A 19,686-nucleotide genomic window follows, 5' to 3' on the forward strand; every position below is an offset into this window, starting at 1 on the left:
ATCTCTTGCAGAGGAGTGTTTCGAGTCTTTTTAGGGATTTAGCAGCTGGAACATTCATAAAAAGGTCCAAAAGTTTCCAGGTAAACGTGAGTTAAAAAAAAAAAAAAAGCAAAACAACTTTTTTCCCCTTTCCGTTCATCTCCTGGTCAGAGACCTGCTGACTTTTATGGAATTCTTCTTTCCCCCCCAAAAGTTTAAACTTCATTGCCGGAAAACACAAAGAAAAAAAAAAACCTGGATGTCGTCGACGCGCAGCGAGGTTACGAGCTTGGAAACAGAGAAACAGGAAGATTCCTTCTGAAATTATTGCTTCTAATTATTTACAGAGCAAAAGTCCCGTTAGCAGATGAACTGAAGGAATCGGCCGCCACCATTTGAAATGATTTGTTTCAATGTTCCGGCAGAAACACTGCACACAAACACCAATTCACACACTCGGGTTTTTTTCTCCGCGTTGACGGCACTAAGAAGTGTTTTAAAACTAAAATTTACCCCCCCCCCCCACACACACACAACTGGGAAGTATCTTGTCACGTGAAAAGATTTGCGTCTTCACACACACACAAATACACTAGGACGCACGGCTGGATGGCCCATGCTTTAGTCCACTTCGAGCCACCAACCGTCGTTAAGGATAGGGTGGTGGGGGGGGGGGGGGGGTTGTGCAAATATGAAGTTAACAAATGTTCATAATTATTAAACAGTTAAACTGGAAATTTGAGCTTAAAACTTAAAATAATAACCACGGCAAGAACGCACGCGGCAAAGAAACCACCGCGCCAGCCTGTTCCGTTTTACGCATAAAGGTCAGTCACTTGTGCCGAAGCTAACCGTGTATTCCGTGTGTGTGTGTGTGTGTGTGTGTGTGTGTGTGTGTGTGTGTGCGTGTGAGTGAGAAGGTGTGTGTGTGTGTGGGGGGGGGGGGGGGGACGTCGCATCTGCCCTCCTGCCGCTGCTCTCTTCCCGCTGAGCTCCACCGCTCCAGCAGCCGCGCCTCCCTCTCCACCACGGACGCGTGGCCTGGCACGGGTGAGTCTGGCACCCACGCCGGACCGGGTGAGTCCTGTCTGGATCCTGTCCTAGTACGTTTGGTATTCATCTGAAACGACTCAGCCACCACATCCATTTGGAAAAAAAAGAAAGAAAGAAGTGCCATGAGTGTGTCTATGCTGATGTGCGTCTCAAAACTAAGTTGTTTCTAGCTGCGTGGGGGAGACACGCTCAGAGCTCGTTCTCTCCAGAGGCTTTGTCACAGACCAGATGAGGGTTTTAGAGGGTTTCCGCCCCCTCCTCCGAACGCAAATAGATGCATTCGGTTGAGTAGAAGCCGGGGAGGTCGAGCAGGCTGTGATTTATCTCCGAGCACCGCACCGCCGTCCCTCCTTCCTCTCATTCTTTTCGCGTCCTGTGATGATCACGTTGGCGTGGAGAGGCGGTGTGGCGCACCGACTTCACGGCACACTGGTTTCTAGTCGAGTGGATAAAGAGCCGGTGTGTGTGTGTGTGTGTGTGTGTGTGTGTGGGGGGGGGGGGCAGTCCTGAGAGCAGCTCGGGAGGAAAAAAAAAAAAGAACCAAAAAAAAAAACCCCCCAAAACGTTTGTCCTCTGAATCCTAAAACACGCTAGACTCCCTGAATCATTACCTTCATTACCATTCTACTTTTTTGGCTAATAAGTGAAGCGGAAGTGACTCAGTCACGTGCAGAATCAGGTCACCAGAGTGTCTCGTAGTCCTCAATTCACTTAACAAATATACCCCCCTCCCCTTTTAATCAGAACACTCAAAACTTCAGAAAAAATCCCACATTTTAATAATTCTCTTCTGTAGGTAAATACATGTACCACTGCTACTTTCTGTGTCAGTTAAATGAAAATTAATTTTAAAAAAATTCAACAAAGTAAATTTTTAATAAGAAAAGTACAGTTGATGTTTCCTGTGAAAGAATTTCAGAAACTTTTTATTTTTCTGTTTGTTTTGATATTTGGCTTAAAAGTTACAGGAAACCTGCAAATTCCACTGTCAGGTCTTAAAAAAAAAAAAAAGAAGGTTTTAATCCTATTTGTAAAGAAGGTTCTCAAGGCTGTGGTCATTTCAGACCGTGCTCCTGTGTGGTGCGACGTTCCGAGGATGGTTTTAGGGACGTGGAGGCGACAGAAATGCCCATTCGTCAAAGAATAACTTTGAAGGGAACGATAGTTTCATGTGTCAGAGCAGCCAGGAATCCTGAGTCAAAGACGAACAGGAACGTTGCCAGAGTGTTAAGATAATTTTAATAAAACTACAAAAAGAAATTAGGTCTGTTTTCAATTATCCTGCCCTGAACAAAAGCTTTGCAGCTAAAAAGGAAGAAGACTTGGATAAAACTCAATCACGAGTGAGTGGCGATGGTCGTGCAGGAGCCCTGAGTCGCCGGTTCGATTCCTGACCGGTGAGGCTGTTTGTGACACACCATCCCCTCGAGGACATTTAAAGCTTCACAAATGCTTCAAATGTCCCAAAATGATATTTGCAACAGGAATGAGGGGATGTTGACGTTCCACCAGTTTAAGGTGCATTTGGAGAATGCTGTCGTTACTTTAAGAAGGACGTCCTGGGAACAAAAACACCTTCCGGCTCGAAATATTACAGTATTTTTTTATGGAAAAATACTGTATGTATAAAACTCGCAGGCCACACTTTTCTTTTATGACTCTTATTTTCCTTCCAGAAATCCGTTCTCTTTTGTTCTTTTTTTCCCGATGTTTTATTTTTTTTCCCCTTCTTCCCACCGAGCTTCTGGCCCTTCAACCCCGCCACCTCGTCCACCTCAACGGGAGTTATTGTGCAGCGGTATGGTTCTCCAAATGTAAAAAGGCACCTATTTCCATGAATGGAGGGGAGTCGGAGGCCGGGGTTGGACTCCCCTCACCCTAAAAGTTAATTCTCATCACCAAAAACAACTAAAACGACAAGCCGTCGGTAAAAGATGGAGTGGATGCTCCCTCCCTGCCTCCCCAGTGTCCTCGCTCCCTCCTGCCTGGCTGCGGAGCTAGCAGGGTTGAGAGGGCAAGTGCTGACCAGCCCTCTTTCTTTCTCTGTCTGCTATTACTAGGTCACCACACACACACACACACACACACACACACACACACACACACACACCTCCTCTGGCGGTCAGTGTTGCCACGAGGGAGAGGGGTAATTTAAGCCCTCCTTGATGTAGCCTATTCATCACTGTCCTCAGGTCCGAGCTTCAAAATTAAAGTCTGATCTACAAAGTTAGAGTGAAATGAGATAAAAATTGGCAGAGGTCACAGAGGGCCGGGGCGCCGGCAACACAAAGCTGCGTCCCAGCTGGGCCGCCGTCAGGTGCGGCTTTTATTACTTTTTCTTTATATTGTGGGTGGGAGTGCGACACATTAGAAGAACTGCATGCTGGGTAGCGTGTTGATGAACTGGCAGGGAGGGCTGGTAGCATTATTAGCATAGCCTGAATAGTTGTCATCTACTCTGTGTGTGTGTGTGTGTGTGTGTGTGTGTTTGTAAATATCACCAATGATCAATTATGCAATTCAACATTTCATAAGATATATAAATTGACACATCTGTGACTTCAATGTGAGTCAAACGAAGTCTGACGACCTAGAAAATGACAGCGAGATGAGGACAGGATGGATGAACCCAGCAGGACGTGGGGTCAGGATGTATGGGAGGCCGTGCTTTACCTTCTTCAATCAGCACTTCCACGATTACTCCAGGAAGTGCAGTAGCTCTTGTTTTCTCCAGACAGTGAGCTTTTTAATCCCGGAAAAAAAACCCACGTTATCATGAGACAACAACCACTGTACTGAGATCATTCGATGATTGCGAAGGTAATTATAAACGCGGCCTTTTTCAGCTGCTCCATGTTGTGTTTTAAAGCAGAACTGCACGTTTGCAGCCACTAAATTGTGACCAGTTTAACGTCACATACAGTATGTACACAAAACAGTAATGACCACAGAGAAGAGAGCAACAGTAACAGGTGCAGAACAACAAATGGCGATGAATACTGAGTACGTTGTGTGTGTGTGTGTGTGTGTGTGTGTGTGTGGGGTCAGAAGTGTGGATGGCGGTGCACTCGTGTGTCACACAGGGGCCGCTTGTTTAACCGTGGTGTTGTGAACAATTAGAATAAACATATGAAAGACGGAATGTATCTGTGCTACAGAAGTAACAATAAAGTCTAAAGGCTCATCCCTGCTCGCATCATTGTCCTTATTTCACTGCGACCACCAGCAGCAGCCGTGATTACACGACCGCCGTTCGGGAGCAGGGAAGTCTCGTCTTACCTTTAAAGACACAGCCAGGTCCGATGAGTTCCCAGGAGGCATCGGATCACATCATTCAGGGATTTGATTGGACGGCTGAGTGTGACTTACCCAGCCTTGAAACCTCTGGAGAACCAATTCGGAGCGGAGAGGACCACCGCCTCCCTCATCCGTGCTGCTAGATGAGAAGGCGCAGAGTGAGGGGGGAGTAAATACACGAGACCACGACTAAAAATGTTGCATCTAATATTCAAACACACGACTCCACGAGCCACCACAAGCTAACTAGGAGTTTGTGGCGTCGTTTGATCGGACGGATTCATGTACAGGAGGTTCAGCATGAGTCATCACAAATATTAATAGCAGACGAGGGAGGATTCTTAACCCTTTAATGCCTGAAACTTAAATTTTGCATTCCTTTGGTGTCCTCTAGGGCTGCATCAGGATGCTTTTAGGGCTCCGGTCGTATTGCTTCATTACCACTGAGGACTGAAGGATGTCACGTCATCCAGCGGGCTGAACTCCGATAAGAGGGAGTAAATCTCCAAGCTGAAAGTTATCTTTTTTCTTTTTTTTTTTGCTTTGCGTGGAAAATGCCACAGTGCTGAGAAATCGAACTGTAGAGACGAAACGCAAGTGAAGTTGAACACCCATTTTGTTTCTGCTCTACGGTTTAGAGAGCGTGAAAATGCCACGGAGCTGGAAACTAAAATCGGTGGTTTGCTACATCATGTTATTTTAATAGGGTTAAAAAGAATTTTGACTGACAGTGAAAAAAGTATAACCGAAGGAACTGGTGTTGGTTTAGAGCGTGTTCGGAAAAAAAAAACCAAAAAAACCCACCAGCCAGCCCTTCCACCTTCTCTGGATTTGCTTTGACACAAATCTGAGGACCTTTTCAAAGTCGGTGCAACCGAAGGAAAAAAAAAAAAAAAAAAAGAGTTCCTCAAAACGCATGGACGCCAACTGCAGCCTCACGTTGACTCCTCAATATTTCCCCTGCCTGTCCACACTGATCGTAATTTGTCCAGCATCTTTTTACATGAAATATGTAGAAAGGAGCTCCCCCCCCCCCATCTTTTAAATTATCAAACATTTTAGGAAGAAAAAAACAAAAACAGTCGTCCTCGTGTCCAAAGACTGAATGCAGCAAGTTTAGAAAGAGGCTGCGGACCAAAAACTGACCGACTAACTAACTTTAAGAGTTTGGCATCTGTGACACGCATACGCAGTGTAGCACAACAAAAGAATAAGAATATATAAATGATAAAGAATAAGAACAACTGAGGGATGGGGTTTTTTTTGTTTTTCATCTCAAAAATCTGCATTTGAAACCTCTTCGGTGACACCCCTGAACATCCCTGCGCAGCCTCTTTTTAAAAAAAAAAATCTGCTAAAAACAACAAAAAAGAAGAGTCGACAAAATGCCCTATGCTTTTGTTTCTTTGTGTGCAACCAACGTCACTATATATATATATATATATATATATATATATATATATATATATATATATATATATATATTAGTCCTGTCTGAAGGACATTTAGCAGCTAGAACGCAGACGGGTGAAATTGTGTCCGAGGTTTTAAAATTTGAAGGAGCCACCGGTAGAAGCAGGGTGACGGGAGCCAATAAACACTCGTGTCGACTGCAGGGTCACTTGACCTGAGAGTGAACGCAGATTTAACCTGTTCCCATCGCAGACCAAAGCCAGATGTTGGCCAGTGGGGGGGGGGAAAAAAAAAAAAAGGTTTGAGGTTGTTGCCCAAAATATGTTTGCATTAGAATTCAGGAGCAAACACAGCAAATCCTGTAGCATTCTTGCCTTACATGCTAACTACTGGTTATTAACCGACGAAGTTTCTGGAGCGATAAAGAATTCGCTGTATCTTCCAGTGAGGTGATCAATTAGCGAGTGGTAACTTGGACGTCATAGCATTGCAGTCATCGTCGTGTGTGTGTGTGTGTGTGTGTGTGTGTGTGTGTGTGTAGCAGAGGTGTTTCTGAGGAAATATTTGTGTCTCACGTCTGATGAGCTACATTCTTTGTTAGCGTACAGTAAGACGGCACACTGCTGAGTGACTCACTACTTCCTCAGAACTCGGTGTACGTGTGTGCGTGCTTGTGTGCGTGTGAGCATGTGCATGTGTGTGTTTTCTATGCTTGTGTGTGTGTGCGGAATCCACGCTGACAGCTGCAGCTCATTACAGGCACTATTACTGATGGGGACTGCTGGGGGAAATTCCTCCTTCCACAGAGCAAACCACCCTGTTTACCACACACAAACATCCAGGTCTCACTTATTCATGGCGGCAACATCTGTAGCTGAAACACAAATGAGGACGAAACGTTTACTAAACATTTACTCCGGAGAGAAAAATGAATACATTTGGAGGCGAATGAAAGACGTCCCTCTCCTGAACATGATGTATGTTGGTCTACACACTCCGAGCTCTGTAGGTGTGCACGTAAACACACACACACACACACACACACAGCCACAGGGTGAGTGGACTAAAGAGGAGATGAGATCACCGCAGCACTCGAAAGCCTCGCTGCATTGGCTAACAGCGACGTCTCTCTGGCTCACACACAAGCACACGGCGGCCGAGTATACAGTGTCCAGTGACATTAATGAGAGGGCTGAAAGCCAGACACACATGTGCTAGAGTCATTAGGGAAGACTTCATAGCTACACTTCAGGCCACTACACTCCATTACTGTACTTCATCGGTTACACCACTCGAAAAAAGAGAGGGGTTTCTCCAAGTCAGGACCACCAGGACTCCGTCGTGAGCCCCGGGGACTTCCTCTTGAAATTATTATTTAAAAAAAACAAAAAACACCAAACTTATCTCTCCCCTGTTTTTCTTCCACTTATTCAACAATGTTGCAAGATAGACAGAAAACTATTTTTATCTCCACGAGCTCTTTGACTGCAGGTCGCTCAGAAGACATTTTAAAACATACAGGCACATTTTTTTTAGGTTTTGGTCACGGAGCCATGGCTGACATTTAGGTTAAACTTGCAGAAAAAGGAAAAGTTGTATTCGAAATTAATTCGCTTCCATTTGTCAGTTCACATCACACCAACTACGTGATTCTCCAGAACAAAATAAATCCAGCCTAAAAAAAAAATAAAAAAATGGAGGTTTTATGAAGTAATCAAGTATTTAACCAATAAATCCATTTGATAATCGAGGAATCAGGTTTTAAAAAATACCTTTGGCTTATTCTAGTTAAAGTACTACTTAGGCCTTTCTATTTCTATCAGAACGGCCCCCCCCTCGTCCGTCATGCATGGTCCTACCCAGCTGTTGCCATGCCAGTGAGAAAATAAGAGAAAAAAACAGCAGGTCTGATTCAGAGACATTCAACATTTTTGTTGTTTTGACTGCAAACGCTATGTCAGCACTACATGTGCTGACCCTCCCGACTTCTTTCGAATGAACTGAATCATCAGTTGCTTTTAACACACTCCTATTTGGTTTTTGGAGGTATTTTCTTCATCACCGTGAGCTGTGTGTGTGGTTTATTTATGTTTTGTGACCAAATCTGAGTGAACATTGGGACATTATAACTAAACGTACCGCTGTACTACATTCTCCACTCCCTTGACTTTTCGTTTTAGTCAGTGTGTGTTCTGTCCTGTTTTGGACATTAAATGAAGAGGGAACAGACAGCAGGCCAGGGACACAACAACGGCTGTGGATCGTGTCGACACACATGCGCCCGTACTATGCCTGAGTTACGAGGCAGACATCAGCCAGACATGTTGTGTAAAACATGCAGTCAATCCATCGGGATCATCTGCTCTTGGGTCGACGCATCTAAACAGATCAATTCACTGTCACTGCTGTTGTCAACAGGTGAAGCACGCCTGCGTTTGGGATGAACGTAGACGGCCTGAAATGCAAACAGTTGCATTTATCGGTTGTTGTTCAGGTCATTAGAATGCTCCGTACAAGGTCAAGCCCACCTCGTGGGTGCATGTCACCTGTTATTATCGCTGATAAACCGCCTCTCAGTTCATGAGTCACCTTTCGATACAAAGAGGAGTGTTCTCTTTGGAAAAATAGTCCGACGATGCATCAAGGCCACACTTGAGGTCTCATTAGGTTTACTTAAAAAAAAAAAGAGGGTTAGTGAAGATAGCGTAACAGGACATGAAATTATGCCACGCCAGAATGACAATGATGAAAAGACAGCCCAAACTGCAGCTACGCGTTGGGAAACGAAAGCCGGAAACGGAGATCAAACTTCCTCACCCAACACCCTCATAATCGGATGCACTCCTCCTCTCTGAGACCAGCTGGATGTTGTTTTAGAGATTTGTAGAAAACAAGAAAAGAAAAAAAACAGCCTCGCAGCAACCTGACTCGTTAAGGAAACGACTCCCTTTCACTTCTCCACTTCCAAACAGAGTTGAAACAGTGCAGGAAATTTCAAAAAAAAAAAAAAGAATTAGAACTTAGAATTGTACACAAAAATTGTCTTAAAAGAAACACAATCACGCCACGTGTCCTCAGTGTAGAAACAATTGCATCTGAATGCGTATGGCATTTTTGTTGGCAGGTTCAAGGACTTTGAAACACACAAAAGGATTCTGTCATAACCACATAACGCCATGCGATCTCTCTGCTCCAGCAGGAAGAGAGGGAGAAGATGCACTTCACGCTGTGATGTATCCGCTGCATTAATCAGCCTCTTCAATTGCAGCAGGCTACTTACATTAATTATGTTCAACATGTGGATGATAGGTGGTCTCTCCACACACACACACACACACACACACACACACACACACACACACACACACACACACACCTCTCGTTTAGACACACCAGTCTCTCTCCTCTGAAAAACGAGTGACAATAAAAAGAGAGAGACAGAGAACGTTATTACAGCTAAAATAACACATAACATTTGAAGATGCATTTCATTTTTAACCGTCAAAATAAAGCAGCATTTCTCTCTCTCTCTCTCTTCTTCAACGTGCACATTTTTCAGCTTTGGCCACTGGTGAAGTGTTTTTGTTCCTACGTATCGAATTGATTTACAAATACTGTATTCAGGTTTTGTTTTGTTTTTTTTGAATCGTGTTCTCTCACCTCATCGTTCAAAATATCCCCACCAGCCTGTTCCTTTGTCACCGGCTCATTTTACAAATATATTCAACAGCTCTTGAAGCAACACGTGTGCCACTTTCTTTACTCCAACAGGTACTTCATGAAGACTACATGCTGCAGTTAAGATAACACAGGCCAGTTGGCGCTGGAAACTAGCATAGTAACGATAATTCCTCACATCATGGGTTCGTATGACACACCAAGAGGAAGAAATGAATTAACTGTAGGGTCAAATAAGAAGATGGTGAAAGAGACTCAGATCACTGCTTAAAAAATGATACTTTGAAATAAAAACAAACACGCGTTCAGCAGCTCATCCATGTTTACGAGGGGATGATTTCAAAACCGTGTCAGAGGTAGTATTATACCACCACCATCATCAGCATCAGCATCAGCATCAGCATCAGAAAGACTCATTTTCAAAGAATAACGTTTTTGCTGTCTGAGCAGACTGTGGTAATAAAGCCAGCGGTCTGTCTTCGCCACAGCTCGAGGTTGTTTGTTTACCTGGTTGCAATCCTAAACGGCGAATTGAATTCACATTCCCAAAGACACAATTTTTCATTTCCTGAAATGTTATGGACATTTCCTGCGTATGGGTCCGGACAGGCCTAACATTAAGACCCGGACTCAGCTCCTGCCCCCCCCCCGTCAGACCAACTTGAATCTTCCCCAGGATTTGCTAAGAATGTTAAGAGCAAAATACTAAAACCCTGTTTTACCATCACAAAGGCACCAAATGTGTTGACCCGTCGCTAAACACACCCAGACTTCCTGCCAGAAAGACAGCAACGACCATCCACTCCTGCTAAAAACACCCTGATTCGTCACCAGAAAACGTCTACAAACGTCCCAATGCCCCCTCCAGAAACAACCAGAACTGTCAGCACAAAGTTGACTACAAATGTCCCATCATTCCACTTAAACCCTCCAGTTTTTGTCCCCAGAACAAAGGCTGCAAATGTCCTGGCGTCCCCCTGTAAACACGCGGATCTGCCGTTGCAAAGAGGGTGGCTGCAAACAGCCGGACATATCACTCCAGACAGACGGATCAAATTCATGGTGACAACGGAGATACAGGGAGGGGAGGAAATGGGGTGGTGTTGGTTTTGTGTTGTCATTAATTGTGTAATATTTGTGTGTTCTGTTTTCACGCTTAGGTGGTCCAGGGTTTTGAGTTCTCCACCCTTTGACCCGTTCAGCATGAGTGACCTTGCCAGGTGCTTACTGCCAGCCTCCTGACGGCGTAGCACTCTGATGTGTGGGGCGTTAAGAGTTTTGTTTAAAAAAAATCACATGATTGTGGAACAGTACCCTGCTGTTCATTTGCTGGTGATATTGAAACCATGACAACCAAACATTTCCCTGACACCAAGTGATTGTGTTTGTTTTTAGCCTAACCCTAACCAGGCCGAAATCATTTCAACAAAAGAAATCCTTACTTTCCGTGGTGTCAGAAACACCCAGACAGTAACAGTAGCAACAACTGTGGGGTTCCACAAGGAAGCTGGTTGGGCCCTTTAGTTTTTCTGTTCATGCAAATGAGCTATGGAGCTCTAGCAACTGAGATCTCCAATGTGGTCATTTATTCAGATGACACAAAAACAATTCTACAGCTTCGGATACAAATGAATTATTAAATCATCCTGAATCAGGATTTAGAAGGAGTACCTTAGTCGGTAGAAAATACCAAGCTAGTTCCGACCCAAAAGTATTGTTTTTGGCTCCGTCAATAAACCTTTTTTCCTTAACTTCATGCTTGCCATTGCATTTATGTACAGAGCTTGATGTGTTTTGTATATACTATGTATTGTGTCCATTATGCTGATTGTCCTTTATGGACCCCAGGAAGATTAGCCATTGCTAAGGCGGCAGCTAATGGAAATCCGTTTCTAGAATGTTAAACATACTCATATGTGTCATTATGGCAATCACTGGCGAACAATGTCATTCAGGTATGTATCTATGTTTAAATTCTGTCAATGGTGCACCCAAAAATGGCACAAGAGAAACATCTGTCAGTTAAAATAAACGTCACGTCCAAACAGCCCTCCTAGCGTTAACTCTCTCTGACCTCATGCTGAACCAACATCCATAAGCTTGTCCTCGGCGCAGTGTGATACAATATTAAATGGAGTCACCTCTAGGTTCAGTGGCCACAGCTTCTCGCTTACAAACTGGCGGCCAGGTGCCCTTGGGCTGTGCTAAGATGCTAACGGAGCTGACGTCCACATCAGAGAACATGCCTGCTTTATGCCTGTCTGAATTAGCGCTCCGCTGAAATGGCTGGCAAGCCGTCCAAGCTCACGGAGGCGAAAGGAGAGGTCAATATGTTCCAGTGGCTTTCTGCAGGGAGGGAGCAGAGCTAGCTTCTGGATATCTAGTGACATGGAGGCATGATTTTACCAATCTGTCCCCAGCACTTCAAATACTGAGACACGGATTTTCACAAGCGCGAGTGATGACCGATGCTTGCGGAAGTAGGAAGCAGCATCCTTGACAGTGAACAGATGCTGACCAGCAGATCACCATAAACAGGCCAACAAGGTTTAGGGGAGTCACAGGGATGTATGTTCCATGAAGGGTCCGAGTGTTTGTGTAGTGCAAGGCGGTAAGGCTTTCCCTCTGAAGTGTCAGTCTCCCAGAGAGAGGATCAAGTGCTAAGCTGGGGACTCAGAAGCTCAGTGCCTGGCGTGTATATGCGTGTGTGTGTGTGTGTATGTGTGTGTGTGTGTGTGTGTAGCCCACACTTGTGGTTTTAGGGATTGAGGAAGTGATATATCCTTTTATCTGTTACTGGGGATGACCACAAGCCTGACTGGAGTTGGCCTCACAGTCGGCTAAATCCACACACTAAAATGATGGATCAGTGTGTGTGTGTGTGTGTGTGTGTGTGTAAAATGGTGCACCGGAGAACAGGGCCTTTCTCCTGAGGGGGAAGCACAGAGTTGAAAGGTCAAACACACATGTGGGGGGTCAGTGAGCAGACTGGCAAGTGGAACAAAAAACCTCACACACACACAAAAGCACGGCGGGTTTATCGCATGTGTGAAAAGGTGCTTTTGTTTTGTGCGTGTTCTAAACAATTTAAGTACTTTTTTTTTTTAATGTCCCTTTTCCTTGAAGCACTCTGTTCGCTCAAACATGGCCTCGGTGTCCTTCATTACTTAAATTTGCTTCAGCTGTTTTGACATTTCTTGTTCTCTTCTGTATTGTTTTTTTGTTTTGTTTTGTTTTTTTAAATCAAGACCATTTAGATTTTGGGAAAAAGGCTATTTTCCCATTAACCTGCTGGCTGGGTTTGAAAGCCATGTTTTCTTAAAAAAAAAAAAAAATTAAATACAGGGTTTAATAACCAGGAACTGTAGAAACACTAAAAAACATACGATCTTCAACTGCCCAAGCAAAAGAAAAAATATAAAATGAAGGATTTGTTTAATTTTCTAATGGAATCAAAAAGGTAGTGTCTTTTAAAATGTTGCCAGAAATAAAATGTTTGCACTGACAGATGCTGTTAAAAATGCTGTGGTCTTGTGTCAAAAATTGTAATGAACTGAAGGATGAAGGACTTGGCAAGATCTGGAAAGAGTTGGAAATGCCTCATTTAAGTGTCAATAATTTCATGTGTCAATATTAGAGCAGTAAAGCGAATAAATCTTGTAGCAAAATGAATCTAACTAATATAACGTGTTTTACAATGAATTAATCTGATGAGCAATCTAAGCAATTTTTACAGTGACAAACACTTAACAAAAAAAAAAACAACACTTTTTTTTAGCAACCTCCATTTTTAAAGACCCATACAGTGCTTTGGAACTGACGAGTATTGACTGATCTACTTTGTCATAAAAGACCAAAATGTTAAAATATCGAAAGCTTGAGTTGAAGACTGACCTTAATAAAAGGCACTCAACCTCAAAACCCATCGTCTTGGAGACGAGGACACCGGACGCTCCCCGGTGCAACCCTATTTCTGGGTTTTAGGACTCATTCCTGTGCTACTCTGTTATAAATGATAGACTGTTCCTTTCATTTTTGGTGATTTTATAAGCATTTAACTAACAGCTGGCGCTTGCTGGTTAGCATGCTAAGCTAAATACTGCTCACACCTCTCCCATGCTGTTGTTAACTGGATCAAACCACCTTAAACTGCCGATACTGTGCATAAACACCCTCAATATTTCAAATCACGGTTCTCTTCATAGTTGGCCTCCCCCTCTTTCTCCATTCATTCTTCTCTTTATTTATAAAACATGTTGAGCTCATCCCAGCGACCAGTGCCAGTGACGGGAGCGCGACTTGTCTTTACACTCAGGTGATCCTCTCTGCAGGAAAATAAAGATGTCATTTCACCACTTCCCACGGATGAGGCGGCGGTTCACGGTGTTGTAGCAGTAGAGGGCGGTTCATGTCGAGAGGCTGTGCTACCTGACAGTGCGGGGCGAAATGTGTTAAAAGCCAAACTGTGTTTTTTTTGTTGTTGTTGTTTTTGGTTGTGTTGTCACCAAATTACAGCAAGAGTTGGTGTAACACTGAAGCGACGACTCAGACTGTTGCCCCGCCGTCCCAATCTCATCTCCACTCGTCTTTGCTTTGTCTTCATTTCTGCAGGTTGAAGCAGAGATTTGCAGAATTTTCCCTTGTGATGCGTTCCTGCTTTTGACCTCGGTTCAAACCAACAGCCTGCTACGGTATGAGACCATACACACACACACACACACACACACACACACACACACGTCTACTGCAAAGACACACACTCATTTGTCGAACTGAGCAGACACATCACTGCGCTAAGTAGAAGTTTCCCTCATTTATCCTCCCTCGTCTTGTCTGTCAGACCTCACTACTCCACTTTCACATCAACCATCAGATAGTTTCACACATACACACGCACACTCCGCCTCACACACTCCGCCTCACACACTCCACATCAGCCATCAGTTTGTCCAATAGACAGATAAATGTACATCTTCACATTCCCACACAGACCAACTCCTTTACATCACTTGTCAGACCACCCGAGTCACACACACTCTCACTCACACACACACGAAATGCATCACACATCAGTTATATCGTTTAAGCTGAAAAGGGGGTGGTGGGGGGGGGTGGCAGTAGAGAGGTTGACAGGGGGAAGAGGAAGTACACAGGAAGTACATTAGTCATCACTCCCATGTCTTCTCCACCTTTTCACTTCTTGTCACCACCTGACGTCTCAGACCTCGTTCAAGCTGCTTCTCCTACTCATCCCACCCCTTTCTTTTCTCCTTCTGTCTTTTTCTTTCTCACTTACCGCCCCCCTCCCCACACACACACACACACACACGCGTGCGCGCACCTCGTAAAATGACTTCCACTTTAGTGTCAGGCCTGGGATCTAGATGACACTTGGCAAGCCGCAGAAGCCGCAAGACAATTGGATGAAATATTTAAATGAAAGACGGCAGGGGAAGAGGAGATGAGGGAAGGAAGGGGGGAAAGAATGGAGTGGGGGAAGAGGACAAGGAAGGGAAAGAAGGGGCAGCAATATTCAGATGGCGGGAAAGATGGGAAGTGGTCAACAAAAAGGGCCAAGAGACAGTGGTGTTGATAAATTATCTGCCGCCGATGAAAGCGATAGGAAGAAACACAGTACAATAACACGTCCCGACTCGTCACTAAATGTCAGAATGTGTCAGAGTCCTTTCAGCCGTGTGCCGGGTGCCAGCTCAGCTGCCTAATGGCTGCTATACTGTGCAATTTTTGGCAGTCTCAGACAAAAGAGGACTAAATGTCTAAGACAAACTTTGGTAATGCTAGCATCACCCTGTGAGAGAAATTACCACACAAGTCTAACCGTGTCAAGTCTGAAATACTCGGATCCGTCTGAGGGGAGACGGTATTTTTTAATGTGCCACACCGGCTCCACAACACAAACAGGGCAGGTTCTTATGGAATTTCTTTTCTTAAATGCTTGGTGTAGCACCTGAAAAATAGACCAGCCACAAAAAAGTACTGACTAGAGGGAGAGGAAGTCACTGATGGCGAGGGCTGCCATGCAAGGTGCCAACCAGCCCAGTGGGAACCATTAAAAGTTCAGTGTCTCACTTACTTTTACAGGGTTTGTGGAAGAGTCAGGGACGGAACCAGTGACCTTCTGATGATCATTGTGCCATTGTGATGAAACAAGACCGAGACACCATCAGCAACTGCCACGGTGCTTGGCAGTGGGTCACCGAAATGTCGTAAGACACAAAATCCATGAAGGAGGCATAAGACAGGCATGACACATGACCCAGCATGGCCGCTACCAGAAGGTCACCAATGTAAACGAGCGGATGGAGGTCCAGCTTAGATGTGATGAAAGCTTTCACGGGATTTGGTAAAATGGTTCTCCGGTGTGACGCAGTTGCGTTAGCGTCGGAGACCAAACTGCACCGCAGCCTTCGCCAAACACCGCATAACAGCAAACCACCGGTTTGTTCTCGTGACAGGATGTCACCGTCACGAAAGAGAATGTGACGGATGTGGACATTTGGAACATCTCGACCATTGAACCTCCAGACAAAAAGAAAGAAGAACTGTAATACAGAAGCATTTTAAGGTGTGTGTGTGTGTGCGTGTGCGCTACTGTTTGTGTCAGATACGCAATTGTCCACACTTTCAGTATAAACCCTCTCTTCATTCATTTAGTCAGTCCCTTGTGTGTGCAGAGCTTTGTGCTGGTTGTGCAAATTCTTATTTGAAGTGTGTGTGCGTGTGTGTGTGTGAGTGTGTTTATAAGAGGTTTTCTTCCATCCTCTTTATTCTTGGAGGTCCTATTTATTGTTCGATACATGTGTGCAGCGTAATATAACGTACACCTCTCTTAGATCTCTTAAGAGTTGGTGTGGACATTGGGGCTTGTCTGTGTGTGTGTGTGTGTGTGTGTGTGTGTGTGTGTGTGTGTGTGTGGGGGGGGGGGTGATATGACTAATGATGTCAGTGTAATCAGTGCTTTTGTCTGGATAATTTGTGGAAAAAATAAAGAAATTATTTCAAAAGCAGTGTGTTATCATTTGTGTGTTCGATGCAGCCAACATTAACAGACGACCTGTCCCATGTTGGTGTTCCAGTGGCGGACGCGGCCTATAAAACACACATTTCCTCAAGAGAGAGAATATGTATGTGCTTCAGGTCATACGACATGAGGTGATGGGCAAACTGGTGGGGAAAAAAAAAGCACTTGTGGTTTTTACTGTCCTACCAACTACTTCCGGTTATTGTAGCAAACGGAGAAAGGAAAGTCCTGTTTTTCATTATCCTCCAGAACAGATTCTACATGCAACAATGAAAGTTCTGCCATTCAGTAGTTGGGAGTAAAGTATTACTTCAAATAAACATTCTGTTTCCCGGTGCTGTGCTTTGTGAATAAATGGAACGGAGAGGGAACAGAGGGTTTTTCTCTGGCGCTGATTGGGTGCAGATGTGAGCTCGGGTCTGGGTTTGGTTAAAGTCCCGCTGCCAGGAATATTCGCTACAATTCAATAAATAGAGCTGTTAGGAGCGAGCCATTTCCTTGTCACCATGTCAAGGTTTCGGAGCGGATGTTTCACATTGGGTGTTTTCACTCTGCCTATGACTCGGCTCGATATAAAACACTGACGGATGCTGTTGAAACGCTGCAGGGTAGAAAATGATGAATCTGAAGCCACATAGACTCATACACATACAAGGTTTCAAAATATGGCACAGATTTTTGGGGCCTCGTGTTTTTATTCCACATGTCCTTTGAAAACATTTATATAAAGAATCAAAATTAATATCTGGGTGCATCGGGGTGCTCCTTATCAAGTTAACCACCTAAAACTGAAAACTCCAAGAAGAACAGTGGCATTTCTGGAAATAACCTCCTCAACCCTTCCTGATACTCAGCGTCCTCGGAAACCATTACAAGTCCGTAGTCGTTGGAGATAAAACAGGAAATAGACAGCAAAATAATTTGTGTTTAATCTGTCTACAGTTCATGGGATAATTTTTATTAAGATCAAAAACAACACTTTTAATGACATCCGGTAATCAGGTAGAGCACCGCCGAGGCTGCATGGAGGGTGATGTTAAAAGTTTAATTCAGAACAATCACATATCACATCATCTGATGATAATAATGCACTACAATATGACATTTTTAATTTCGCTGCACAAGATCAGCTAATTGCGTGTGTGTGTGTGTGTGTGTGTTGAGTGTATCACTTAGTCTGATTCAACAAAGAAAAAAAAAAAGATTTCTGAAATGTTTGAAATAATCATCTCTTAAATTTTGATTACAATCACACTTCACATCGCGATTATGCAGGACTGAATCTTACAGCTACGCATGCAAACATTTATTCTACAAAGGTGACAATCCTGTCCCGAAAAATCATCAAACCTTCCTCACTCCACCCAAGCTGGCGTTTGGAATTTAATCCACAAACTGAATTCCAGTGAAAATGTGCGGATACTTGGAGGATAAATTATGTGACCCCTGAATAAAATGTTGCAAATGTACTTTCCTCTGTAAAAGAGCAAATCATGTTTAAACGCTGCAGGTAGTTAAAAAAAATCTAACCACGTGGAGTGTTTGTACAACATGGATGATAAAATACGGCACGGCGATAAAGAGCCTGTAAAAAGTGTAATTCAGTCAATTGAAAGAAAAAAAACAAAATAATCTCCAACGCGTGGACGTGCCTGTGTTCTGCACACAAACATGAATTCTTAATAAAACACGAACAAAGAAAATATCTGGTGGAAAATTCACCACCAGTGTGCCACTCACTCGATCTCAATTTTTACTGCAGGAAAAATAAAAACAACACACATTCAGCAGACTCGCGCTGACTAATCTTCTGCTATTCTTCCTCCCCACACACACACACACACACACACACACACACACACACACACACACTCTCCCCCTCTCTCCTCCCCCGTGCCCATCTGCGAGGTGATCAAATCATCGTATGGAGAAATCCTGGGTGATCCAAGAGGGCCAGCCAGAAAGGTCATGGAGAGAGTCCGTAAAATGGATGAAGCCTAATGATTAGCTCAACCTTTACCTAATCAATAATCATTTATCCAACAATATCACCGGCAGCCATAGCCCCATTTGCCATTAACCTCAGCAGTGAGGAGAGAGGCTGTATTGTTTCCTCTGGCAGCTTTATGGCACTCAGATGAGTGGTAGAGGCCAGAACAGAAGCTTAAGGTTGAATCTGGATGGCTGGGATCCTATTAAGGGACTGTAGGTATTTTAGCCTAGCGGTGTCATATAATTAGCCTTTTGGATGACGGACGGTGACAGCGGCCGTCACAGAAAAGGATGGTGGTTTGAATTGGAACAGGTTATTTTAAAGATAGAACATTGCAAGGTATATTCTCTCTTCGGAATGATTAGAGTTGCAGTCTTCAGAAATAAGATGAATGATAATCTGTACGTCTTTAAATTTGAGGTTCAATTGCTGAGAAAATTATGACTAATTCTGTAAAAATAAGGAGCATCCCCCCCCCCCCCCCCCCCCAAACACAGTCTTGGTCTCACACCCACTCAGCAGCAGCGTTGCCTGTCTCCTCTGTGTCTCTCCATGATGCCATCTTCATCATAACCTCTCCCTCTTTATTGCCTTTAATGACTCCCCCTCTCCTTTCATTAATTCTTTATTGATTCCTCCTGACGTTGCCTGAATTATTTTCCAATTACAGCAAATAAAAGAAAAAGAAAATCCATTGCAAATACATGACCGTGAATGTGTGCATGTGTATCGACATTCAGCTGCCTGCGCACATACCTGCTGCACTCTAATGTTTCTGACCGTTTTATAGACCCGGGTGAGTTCCTAGCTTTTATTTTTTTTTCGAGTCTAACAGTGGCACAGATGGGGCTGAGTCTGAAAAAGACGGCACAAAAAGAATGGTAAAGGTCACACGAAGCTAATGGCTCCAGCTGCAGGATCGTACATGGAATAAGTTCAGACACTTTGGACAGGTTCGTGTGCGGAGGATGCGGGGGGCAGACGTTAGCGGAAAACAACACACCGGCCCAGTTTGTATTCACAAGGGCACTCGTATATAAAGTGTTTGTGCACCAACAGATACTCGAGAATCATTTAATATGCTGTTTTGAGGGCGTGAATGATGCTCCCAATACCAGATAGAATCAGATGCACAATTAGCCTCAGAGGTCCATCAGATGGCTCTAGTTAATACCCACAGGTCATTAATTACAACAATTATTCAGCCTCATATCGCAGACACATATCGACT

At 44.0% G+C, this 19,686-nt stretch overlaps 1 long non-coding RNA gene across 1 annotated transcript; it reads left to right on the forward strand.

Moving 5' to 3' along the window:
- The first annotated feature begins 931 nt into the window (after positions 1-931).
- Positions 932-16,331, forward strand: LOC147269760 (uncharacterized). The gene is made up of 3 exons (XR_015110752.1): positions 932-1,056; positions 14,032-14,111; positions 15,523-16,331. It is a non-coding gene; the product is annotated as an uncharacterized LOC147269760 (long non-coding RNA).
- Positions 16,332-19,686: the final 3,355 nt, after the last annotated feature.

Source organism: Aulostomus chinensis, chromosome 2 (genome assembly GCF_037954235.1).
Source record: "Aulostomus chinensis isolate RoL2024-O1b breed Wild chromosome 2, RoL_Achi_v1.0, whole genome shotgun sequence".
In the NCBI taxonomy this organism is placed as follows: Eukaryota; Metazoa; Chordata; class Actinopteri; order Syngnathiformes; family Aulostomidae; genus Aulostomus; species Aulostomus chinensis.